Source organism: Cherax quadricarinatus, unplaced genomic scaffold, assembly GCF_038502225.1.
Source record: "Cherax quadricarinatus isolate ZL_2023a unplaced genomic scaffold, ASM3850222v1 Contig790, whole genome shotgun sequence".
NCBI classification, from domain to species: Eukaryota; Metazoa; Arthropoda; class Malacostraca; order Decapoda; family Parastacidae; genus Cherax; species Cherax quadricarinatus.
Genome location: NW_027195816.1, coordinates 50,001 through 62,500, shown reverse-complemented (window position 1 = coordinate 62,500; position 12,500 = coordinate 50,001). Strand labels below are relative to the sequence as shown.

The window sequence follows — 12,500 nt, the reverse complement described above, 5'->3', positions numbered from 1 at the left end:
CTCTTTACTACTGCCTCTTTACTACTGCCTCTTTACTACTGCCTCTTTACTACTGCCTCTTTACTACTGTCTCTTTACTACTGCCTCTTTACTACTGCCTCTCTACTGCTGTCTCTTTACTACTGCCTCTTTACTACTGCCTCTCTACTACTGTCTCTTTAATACTGCCTCTTTACTACTGCCTCTTTACTACTGCCTCTTTACTACTGCCTCTTTACTACTGCCTCTTTACTACTGCCTCTTTACTACTGCCTCTTTACTACTGCCTCTTTACTGCCTCTTTACTGCCTCTTTAATGCCTCTTTACTACTGCCTCTTTACTACTGCCCCTTTACTGCCTCTTTACTACTGTCTCTTTACTACTGCCTCTTTACTGCCTTTTTACTACTGCCTCTTTACTGTTGCCTCTTTACTACTGCCTCTTTACTACTGCCTCTTTACTGCCTCTTTACTACTGCCTCTTTACTACTGCCTCTTTACTACTGCCTCTTTACTACTGCCTCTTTACTACTGCCTCTTTACTACTGCCTCTTTACTACTGCCTCTTTACTACTGCCTCTCTACTACTGCCTCTTTACTACTGCCTCTTTACTACTGCCTCTTTACTACTGCCTCTTTACTACTGCCTCTTTACTACTGCCTCTTTAATACTGCCTCTTTAATACTGCCTCTTTACTACTGTCTCTGTACTACTGTCTCTTTACTACTGCCTCTTTACTACTGCCTCTTTAATACTGCCTCTTTAATACTGCCTCTTTACTACTGCCTCTTTACTACTGCCTCTTTACTACTGCCTCTTTACTACTGCCTCTTTACTACTGCCTCTCTACTACTGTCTCTTTACTACTGCCTCTTTACTACTGTCTCTTTACTACTGCCTCTTTACTACTGTCTCTTTAATACTGCCTCTCTGCCTCTACTACTGTTTCTTTACTACTTTAATACTGCCTCTTTAATACTGCCTCTTTAATACTGCCTCTTTACTACTGCCTCTTTACTACTGCCTCTTTACTACTGCCTCTCTACTGCTGTCTCTTTACTACTGCCTCTCTACTGCTGTCTCTTTACTACTGCCTCTTTACTACTGCCTCTCTACTGCTGTCTCTTTACTACTGCCTCTTTACTACTGCCTCTTTACTACTGCCTCTCTACTGCTGTCTCTTTAATACTGCCTCTTTACTACTGCCTCTTTACTACTGCCTCTCTACTGCTGTCTCTTTACTACTGCCTCTTTACTACTGCCTCTTTACTACTGCCTCTTTACTACTGCCTCTTTACTACTGCCTCTTTACTGCTGTCTCTTTCTTTACTACTGCCTCTTTACTACTGCCTCTTTACTACTGCTTTACTCTTGTACTACTGCCTCTTTACTACTGCCTCTTTACTACTGCCTCTTTACTACTGCCTCTTCTACTACTGCCTCTCTTTACTACTGCCTCTTTACTACTGCCTACTGTCTCTTACTACTGCCTCTTTACTACTGCCTCTTTACTACTGCCTCTTTACTACTGTCTCTTGTACTCTTTACTACTGCCTCTTTACTACTGCCTCTTTACTACTGTCTCTTTACTACTGCCTCTTTACTACTGCCTCTTTACTACTGTCTCTTTACTACTGCCTCTTTACTACTGCCTCTTTACTACTGCCTCTTTACTACTGCCTCTTTACTACTGCCTCTTTACTACTGCCTCTTTACTACTGCCTCTTTACTACTGCCTCTTTACTACTGCCTCTGTCTTACTGTCTCTTTACTACTGCCTCTTTACTACTGCCTCTTTACTACTGCCTCTCTACTACTGTCTCTTTAATACTGCCTCTGTCTTACTGTCTCTTTACTACTGCCTCTTTACTACTGCCTCTTTACTACTGCCTCTTTACTACTGTCTCTTTAATACTGCCTCTCTACTACTGTCTCTTTACTACTGCCTCTTTACTACTGCCTCTTTACTACTGCCTCTTTACTACTGCCTCTTTACTACTGCCTCTTTACTACTGCCTCTTTACTACTGCCTCTTTACTACTGCCTCTTTACTACTGTCTCTTTACTACTGCCTCTCTACTGCTGTCTCTTTACTACTGTCTCTTTACTACTGTCTCTTTACTACTGCCTCTTTACTACTGTCTCTCTACTGCTGTCTCTTTACTGCTGTCTCTTTACTACTGCCTCTTTACTACTGCCTCTTTACTACTGTCTCTTTACTACTGCCTCTTTACTACTGCCTCTCTATTACTGTCTCTTTACTACTGCCTCTTTGCTACATTCTCTTTACTACTGCCTCTGTACTACTGCCTCTTTACTACTGCCTCTTTACTACTGCCTCTTTACTACTGCCTCTTTACTACTGCCTCTTTACTACTGCCTCTTTACTACTGCCTCTTTACTACTGCCTCTTTACTACTGCCTCTTTACTACTGCCTCTTTACTACTGCCTCTTTACTACTGCCTCTTTACTACTGCCTCTTTACTACTGCCTCTTTACTACTGCCTCTTTACTACTGCCTCTTTACTACTGCCTCTTTACTACTGCCTCTTTACTACTGCCTCTTTACTACTGCCTCTTTACTACTGCCTCTTTACTACTGCCTCTTTACTACTGTCTCTTTACTACTGCCTCTTTACTACTGCCTCTTTACTACTGCCTCTTTACTACTGCCTCTTTACTACTGCCTCTTTACTACTGCCTCTTTACTACTGCCTCTTTACTACTGCCTCTTTACTACTGCCTCTTTACTACTGCCTCTTTACTACTGCCTCTTTACTACTGCCTCTTTACTACTGCCTCTTTACTGCCTCTTTACTACTGCCTCTTTACTGCCTCTTTACTACTGCCTCTTTACTACTGCCTCTTTACTACTGCCTCTTTACTACTGCCTCTTTACTACTGCCTCTTTACTACTGCCTCTTTACTACTGCCTCTTTACTACTGCCTCTGTACTACTGCCTCTTTACTACTGCCTCTTTACTACTGCCTCTTTACTACTGTCTTTGTACTACTGCCTCTTTACTACTGCCTCTGTACTACTGCCTCTTTACTACTGCCTCTGTACTACTGCCTCTTTACTACTGCCTCTTTACTACTGCCTCTTTACTACTGCCTCTGTACTACTGCCTCTTTACTACTGCCTCTTTACTACTGCCCCTCTACTGTCTTTACTACTGCCTCTTTACTACTGCCTCTTTACTACTGCCTCTTTACTACTGCCTCTTTACTGCCTCTTTACTACTGCCTCTTTACTGCCTCTTTACTACTGCCCCTTTACTGCTGTCTCTTTACTACTGCCTCTTTACTACTGCCTCTTTACTACTGCCTCTCTACTACTGCCTCTACTGCCTCTACTACTGCCTCTTTACTACTGCCTCTTTACTACTGCCTCTTTACTACTGCCTCTTTACTACTGCCTCTTTACTACTGCCTCTTTACTACTGCCTCTTTACTTGCCTCTTTACTACTACTGCCTCTTTGCCTCTTTACTACTGCCTCTTTACTTACTGCCTCTTTACTACTGCCTCTTTTACTACTGTCTTTGTACTACTGCCTCTTTACTACTGCCTCTACTACTGCCTCTTTACTACTGCCTCTTTACTACTGCCTCTTTACTACTGCCTCTTTACTACTGCCTCTTTACTACTGCCTCTACTACTACTGTCTCTTTACTACTGCCTCTTACTACTGTCTTTACTACTGCCTCTTTACTACTGCCTCTGTACTACTGCCTCTTTACTACTGCCTCTTTACTACTACTGCCTCTTTACTACTACTGCCTCTTTACTACTGCCTCTTTACTACTGCCTCTGTACTACTGCCTCTTTACTACTGCCTCTTTACTACTGCCTCTTTACTACTGTACTACTGCTACTGCTCTTTACTACTGCCTCTTTACTACTGCCTCTTTACTACTGCCTCTACTGCCTACTACTGCCTCTTTACTACTGCCTCTTTACTACTGCCTCTTTACTACTGCCTCTTACTACTGCCTCTTTACTACTGTACTACTGCCTCTTTACTACTGCCTCTTTACTACTGCCTCTGTACTACTGCCTCTTTACTACTGCCTCTGTACTACTGCCTCTTTACTACTGCCTCTGTACTACTGCCTCTTTACTACTGCCTCTTTCCTACTTTCTCTGTACTACTGTCTCTTTACTACTGCCTCTGTACTACTGTCTCTTTACTACTGCCTCTTTGCTACTGCCTCTTTACTACTGCCTCTTTACTACTGCCTCTTTACTACTGCCTCTTTGCTACTGCCTCTGTACTACTGCCTCTTTACTACTGCCTCTGTACTACTGCCTCTTTACTACTGCCTCTTTACTACTGCCTCTTTACTACTGCCTCTGTACTACTGTCTCTTTACTACTGCCTCTTTGCTACTGCCTCTTTACTACTGCCTCTTTACTACTGCCTCTTTACTACTGCCTCTTTGCTACTGCATCTGTACCACTGCCTCTTTTCTACTGTCTCTGTACTACTGCCTCTTTACTACTGCCTCTTTACTACTGCCTCTGTACTACTGCCTCTTTACTACTGCCTCTTTACTACTGCCTCTTTACTACTGCCTCTGTACTACTGCCTCTTTACTACTGCCTCTTTACTACTGTCTCTGTACTACTGCCTCTTTACTACTGCCTCTGTACTACTGCCTCTTTACTACTGCCTCTTTACTACTGCTTCTGCCTCTTTACTACTGGCTCTTTACTACTGCCTCTTTACTACTGCCTCTTTACTACTACTACTGCCTCTTTACTACTGTCTCTGTGCTACTGCCTCTTTACTACTGCCTCTTTACTACTGCCTCTTTACTACTGCCTCTGTACTACTGCCTCTTTACTACTGTCTCTGTGCTACTGCCTCTTTACTACTGCCTCTTTACTACTGCCTCTTTACTACTGCCTCTGTACTACTGCCTCTTTACTACTGCCTCTTTACTACTGCCTCTTTACTACTGCCTCTTTACTACTGCCTCTTTACTACTGCCTCTTTACTACTGCCTCTGTACTACTGCCTCTTTACTACTGTCTCTGTACTACTGCCTCTTTACTACTGCCTCTTTACTACTGCCTCTTTACTACTGCCTCTTTACTACTGCCTCTTTACTACTGTCTTTGTACTACTGCCTCTTTACTACTGCCTCTTTACTACTGCCTCTTTACTACTGCCTCTTTACTACTGTCTCTGTACTACTGCCTCTTTACTACTGTCTCTGTACTACTGCCTCTTTACTACTGCTCCTGTACTACTGCCTCTGTACTACTGCCTCTTTACTACTGCCTCTTTACTACTGTCGCTGTGCTACTGCCTCTTTACTACTGCCTCTTTACTACTGTCTCTGTACTACTGCCTCTTTACTACTGTCTCTGTACTACTGCCTCTTTACTACTGCCTCTTTACTACTGTCTCTGTGCTACTGCCTCTTTACTACTGTCTCTGTGCTACTGCCTCTTTACTACTGCCTCTTTACTACTGTCTCTGTACTACTGCCTCTTTACTACTGTCTCTGTACTACTGCCTCTTTACTACTGCCTCTTTACTACTGCCTCTTTACTACTGTCTCTGTACTACTGCCTCTTTACTACTGCCTCTTTACTACTGTCTCTGTGCTACTGCCTCTTTACTACTGCCTCTTTACTACTCTCTCTGTACTACTGCCTCTTTACTACTGCCTCTTTACTACTGTGTCTTTACTACTGTGTCTTTACTACTGTGTCTTTACTACTGTGTCTTTACTACTGTGTCTTTACTACTGTGTCTTTACTACTGTGTCTTTACTACTGTGTCTTTACTACTGTGTCTTTACTACTGCTTCTGTACTACTGCCTCTGTACTACTGCCTCTTTAATACTGTCTCTGTACTACTGCCTCTTTACTGATTCCTGTCCTTCAAGGGAAGATCATACCCACTCTTGAAACTGTGTACAGTGTTTTCCTCCGCCACCTCTTCAGGTATATTCCACTTCCCACTACGAGACAAAAATCATTTCTGACATTATTGTAGTTGATTTTCGTCTTTGTTTCCTTCTTCCACCTCACATATCTCCTTACTATCCATTTTATCAAATTCTCTGCGCATTTTACAACAGAGCTCCGCTTATACGGTAGGTTAGGTTCCAGGCCACCGCTGTAAAGTGAAACATAACCCTTTTTTTCACTTTCACTTTTCAGAGCTAGGCCTAAAAAAATGTAAATACAGTACGTACATTACTTACTTTAAAATACTTTCGTCCTTAGCTTATAGTAAGTGGTGAAAATATTTATCGTGGGAAATCGGAATGAAGAATGGGTGTAACTGAAAACTGCTGTATTAGTGAAATGCTGTAAGGTGAGACCCTTCTGTATACGTTATTATTGCGTCTCTAATTTTTTTCACATCTACAGATGCTATTGTAAGCTTTCAAAGTCTCTTCAGACTTATCTCCCGAGCTGTACTCCTTGCCTGGTCTTCTCATTGCTGCTTTTGTTATAACTTTTTACTTTTCAGGACTGAATTCAATTAGCCACTTTATTTACCGCATTGGAGTGTAAATCACCACGGAGCCTCTGCTGTGTTTGTTTCAATGACTTACCTCGTATTGTATCAACAAACAGCAACAAATAAGGTTCAGTTTCCTCTGGTAGGTCATTAATGTTTATAAGATTTTTGTGGTTTTCTTGTGTATTGTGTTTGCTACAGTATTGTGATTCTTGTTCTTTATATATACAGCAGAGGTCCAAGCAGTGATCACTGAGGGACTCCACCCGTCACCTCTGCCCTTCTGCTCTCCAGACAGGTGTGTACTGGGGTTGTATGTGCATGTATTTTTGGCCCCTAGGTTTTGTATATTTACTTGGGCCCCTAGAACCTGTGTGCATTTGTTTGGTCTCTAGGACCAGCATATATTTCCCCCATCCCTTGGGATTGTGTTTATTGTTCCTTCCCTAGCGCATGCATGTATTTCTCCATACGTAGGGCCAGTCTGTATCGTTTCTTGCTAGGGTCAGTGTGTATTGTTCCATTCCCGTAGGGCCTATGTGTATTGTTCCACCCCTAGGGCATGTGTGTATTGTCCCACCCCCTAGGGCCAGTGTGTACTGTCCCACCCCGTAGGGCTTGTGTATTGTGCCACCCCCTATGGCCAGTGTATTGTCCCACCCCTTAGGGTCTATGTGCATTGTCCCACCCCCTAGGGCTTGTGTATTGTCCCACCCCTAACGCCTGAGTGTATTGCCCACACTCCTGTGTGTCTTCCCCCCCTTTAGGGCCTGTGTGTATTCCCCCTCGCCTTTAGGGCCTGTGTGTATTCCCCCCCCCCCCCCCCCCCCCCACCTCGCCTTTAGGGCCTGTGTGTATTTGCTTGTAAGGACTTGTGTATATTTGTTTAGTTTCTACAGATTTTGTTTTTATTTATTTGTTTGGCCTCTAAGAACTGTGTATTTTCTTCGTCCTTATTCTGTGTATATTTGGTTTCTTGGCTCTTTGTGTATTTATTTGGCTTTCCATGCTTATTTGGTCCCTCTCACTGCGTGTTTATTTGGTTCCTTTTGTGAAAATCCATTTATCTGAACCTTTTTTTTTTTTTTTACTCTTCGAGTTATATAACAGAGATCATGTCTGTCCTTTCCCAGTCTGTTTTTAAGTAGCCGTTGATCTGTTTGGTCTCCAGGTCTTTGTCATGTCCAGATCTGGTAAGCGTCTAAGAACATGAATCATCCCTTGAGGTTCTCACACTTTGCTCGGCTTTGCATTTCCCGTCTCAGCTTGTCAGTTTTCTTGTGTAAGCTCATCTTGGAATTTTGCGAGCAAGATGCCACCTTGTCTTCCATCAACAGCTACTGTGTTGTGATGCCTTTCTTCCTAACTCTCTTATGCTCATTTCTGGCTCTTCTAATGACTTCTATTTATCTCTCCTAATGTCCTAATGAGTTCTACAAATGACTTCTCCAAATGACCTAATGACCTCTCTAAAGAACCTCTATAGGACCTCTCTAGATGAACTCTTCAAATGACCTAATTATCTCTCTAAAGGGCCTCTAAAGGACCTCTCTAAATGACCTCTCTAAATGACCTCTAAAGGACCTCTCTAGATGAACTCTTCAAATGGTCTAATTACCTCCCTATTTTTCTGCAATGGGCATCCTACATTTTTTCCAGGTTCATAGTTTCCAGTTGACCAACGAGGTTGTACCTTCAATTAACGTCAGTCTCTTTAGCACCTCATGGTGTGTGTGTGCACATGTTTTTCCGTCATGTGTACACTCGCTTTCTACTTGTGTTTCTGTCATGTGTACATTGTACTCACCTAATTGTGATTGCAGGGGTCGATTCATAGCTCATCTGTGTGTGTGTGTGTGTGTGTGTGTGTGTATGTGTGTGTGTGTGTGTGTGTGTGTGTTATTACACCGTCAAGTGTACACAAGTCTCTTATATTCGATAAATTTTAATTATAATTTACTGTTTTTGTGAAGACATGGATGTTAAATGTTAGTATTTATGAAGTGACTATTATTATTTAGTAACGCATTTGCATATTTAGGAATGTGTGGAATGTGTATATATTTGATGCTTTTATTGTATTTTCAGAATATTTAAAAATATTATTATTATTAGTAGTAGTAGTAAAAGCATTTATTATTATTATTATTATTATTATTATTATTATTATTATTATTATTATTATTATTATTCAGGGAACAAGTGTATTATAAATAATGTACAATCAGTAATGTCCTTCGATGAATCATTGTTCAGTAATCCTCGTGAAAAATATCAAATGTTAATTTCTAAATTCTTGTAATGTACATTTCTTAATTTTCATAAATATAGCATCAGCCGCTCTCGTTTTCCCGCGTTAAGTGGCCTCTCCTTCATTTGAATATTGCCGCGTAATTATTCCCGCCAAGTCTCCCAGCTGCGTCCGTTTCGCTGGCGCCGTTTCATTGATGTTATGCATACATTATGACGGGTAATTTATATTCAAGCCAATAGCTAATTGTTATTCATTCAGAATAATATTCGATACAAAACGCCGACGCTTTTGGAAATGTATGTATATATTCGAACACAAGAGAAGTTAGTTTTTTTAATTGTTTATATTCTGCTGCCAGGAAATCGAACGCGCGCCAGGGACGGTAATGGCGCCCGGTCACAAGTCGTTGATTTCCAAGCTTGGCGACCTTGTGACGTCTTTCTGGGATAGCATCTCTGATGATGGATGGATGGCAGACTGTGACAGGCGTTAGGTCGCTCCGGGAGCAGTGTGCCTCACCCTATTTACATTCATTCGGGGAGGAGGAGGTCCTTTTACTGTCATGGCGACGGACTAATGGAAAGAGCGCCTGAGGTTGTTATCATCGTGGCAGTAAGGCGGGAAATTGACGTGACGGGAAGGAGGGAGGGGACGGCTAGGTGGAGAAATGGGTGATCTAGAGGGGCGTCCTGATGGACAGATAGGGGATACTGTGATGTAAGGAAGTGCAGAGGAGAAACGGTGTAGGGAGTGTCGTGTTCGAGAACTAGGGAAATGGATGGATGCATATGATCATAGATTTCCCGTGAACTCTCTTCTTTCCTTCCTCCCTTATTAATTGGTCTTTACTGTCATCTGATGTGACTGTGAAGCAGTTTCGTTTCAGGCTTGGCTTTTGCTGTCATTCTCAAATTATCGTTCGGAATCCCTTCTCACTCGTTTATGCTTTTTATGGTCATTTCTCTGTTTTTAATAGCTTTTCTATACTATTGCACTTTTTCCTCTCTGCATCTTTGGTTGAGCCATAGACTCTTTTCTTTTTGTTTTATCTTCTATATTTGAAGTTTTCCTCTCTCTCACTTTCCTACCTGGTACTTCATCACTTTCGCTGACTTTTCTTCCAGTTTCCCTCCTCACTCAGGAATTTCCTTATCCTTAAGTTTCCTCTTCTGAAATCTGTTTTTTTTTCCATCCCCCACCTTTTATTTTTCATTTAATGTTTACTTTTGCAAGGTACCTGAAATTCATTACTGTAAGGTCGCTAAAACCAGAGGCCTATCGTATTCTTCACCTATGTCAGATATGCTTGTGGTAAATACTATATCCAGTCTTGCTGGTTCAATCCCTGCTCGTTGAGTCCCAGACATGAAAAATTCACATGCAGTATAAAGGATTGCATTATACTATTTTTTTTACATCATGTCGGTATTTTATACCACTTGAGTCCCTGACTTGTTGAGAGAGAGTTTCCCGTCACCACCTCCATGTTAGCCATCCAAGTTTCAGGTCGCCCAATGTGTGTCCAAAGTCTTCAGTCTTTTTCTGTGTGGTTGAAATCTCCTACGATTAGTAGCTTTCTTTTCGTCATATGGATTCTTACTGCTTTTGCTTTTACTGCTTGCTGCTGTGCTTCTCTGCTTGCTCTGCTTGCTCTGCTGCTCTGCCGCTCTGCTGCTCTGCTCAGCTGCTTGCATCAGCTAAAGACGCAGTCAAGCCACAGAGATGATACAAACTTTTGAGTGTTAGATAAGCGAAGCGAACTAGACGAAGAAATAGTCGAGGTAAACATTATGGATCTTTGAGAGGTGTGATCAGGACAAGGAAGCCAGAACTAAGTAAAGGAAATTGTTAAGTGGAATCAAGAGTTATTACTCAACTCCTTAAATCCCAGCTAGATGAAGACACGCTACCATCATTCAGTGAAGATATATTAATTATTCCTAACCCTGACTGGAAGCCACCCTTCTTGAAGGGGGGATAAGGTGGATGCCTCCGTGTTGATGAAGGGCTCTTGGTCGTAGAAATTAGAGCTATGCTCCCTTTCCTTGGATCACATCTGACTGCATTCAAATCTCCTGGAACTGCGACTTCTACGTGTATATAATAAAAACATGAATATAATAAACATGAATATAAAAATATGAAGATAAGCATGTTTATTATCATGTTAATTATTTTTATGAAGACAATAAACATGAAGATAACATGAATATAGAAAAAAACAATAAAGATTTGAAATGATGATTGGATCTGTAGTCACCGGAGATTCCCTTTTAATCCGACTCTACAGAAGGATCCATCGGGGGGCCTGGTCATGGACCGGGCCGCGGGGGGCGTCGATCCCCAGAATACCCTCCAGGTAGACCCTCCAGGTAGGGAGGAAAACCAAAACAGCATAAGAATATACGAATGGATAGGGAGTGCGAGAGGCTAGGGAGAGGAGGGGGGAGAAGAGGAAGAACTGGAGTGTCCACTTTGATGATCTTTTGTTTTCTTGGATTTACATCTCAATATCTGGTCTTCCGCTGTCTTCTGGCAGCAGTTACTACATGATTCACTAGAGGGAAGGAGCAGGTTGGGCTGAAGCTATTGTTATAATCCTCTCCTATATACTTTCTCTTCATTAGCAAAATTGGATATATCAGTAGTGTGCTGCTGCTCTATTCTATATGACAGGTACAAAGTGGGAACAAATGCTCGCTCTGTTTCCCCGTCACATTCCATTACTCAGGATGGTGTTTACACAGGATGGTGTTTACACAGGATGGGGTTTACACAGGATGGGGTTTACACAGGATGGTGTTTACACGGGATGGTGTTTACACGGGATGGTGTTTACACGGGATGGTGTTTACACGGGATGGTGTTTACACAGGATGGTGTTTACACAGGATGGGGTTTACACAGGATGGTGTTTACACAGGATGGTGTTTACACAGGATGGTGTTTACACAGGATGGTGTTTACACAGGATAGGGTTTACACAGGATGGTGTTTACACAGGATGGGGTTTACACGGGATGGTGTTTACACAGGATGGTGTTTACACAGGATGGTGTTTACACAGGATGGTGTTTACACAGGATGGGGTTTACACAGGATGGGGTTTACACAGGATGGGGTTTACACAGGATGGGGTTTACACAGGATGGGGTTTACACAGGATGGGGTTTACACAGGATGGTGTTTACACAGGATGGGGTTTACACAGGATGGTGTTTACACAGGATGGTGTTTACACAGGATGGTGTTTACACAGGATGGTGTTTACACAGGATGGTGTTTACACAGGATAGGGTTTACACAGGATGGGGTTTACACAGGATGGGGTTTACACAGGATGGTGTTTACACAGGATGGGGTTTACACAGGATGGGGTTTACACAGGATGGGGTTTACACAGAATGGAGTTTACACAGGATGGGGTTTACACAGGATGGGGTTTACACATGATGGTGTTTACACAGGATGGGGTTTACACAGAATGGGGTTTACACAGGATGGGGTTTACACAGGATGGGGTTTACACAGGATGGGGTTTACACAGGATGGAGTTTACACAGGATGGGGTTTACACAGGATGGGGTTTACTCAGGATGGGGTTTACACAGGATGGGGTTTACACAGGATGGGGTTTACACATGATGGTGTTTACACAGGATGGGGTTTACACAGGATGGGGTTTACACAGGATGGGGTTTACACAGAATGGGGTTTACACAGAATGGGGTTTACACAGAATGGAGTTTACACAGGATGGGGTTTACACGGGATGGGG

At 42.4% G+C, this 12,500-nt stretch overlaps 1 protein-coding gene across 1 annotated transcript in view; it reads left to right on the top strand.

Moving 5' to 3' along the window:
• LOC128691657 (uncharacterized) overlaps positions 1-12,500 on the top strand; it is a 94,718-nt gene that overhangs the window by 44,382 nt on the left and 37,836 nt on the right. Inside the window, exon 2 of the mRNA XM_053780502.2 lies at positions 6,700-6,766. The gene's annotated coding sequence lies outside the window, so the exon portion shown is untranslated. The remainder of the gene's footprint in view (positions 1-6,699; positions 6,767-12,500) is intronic.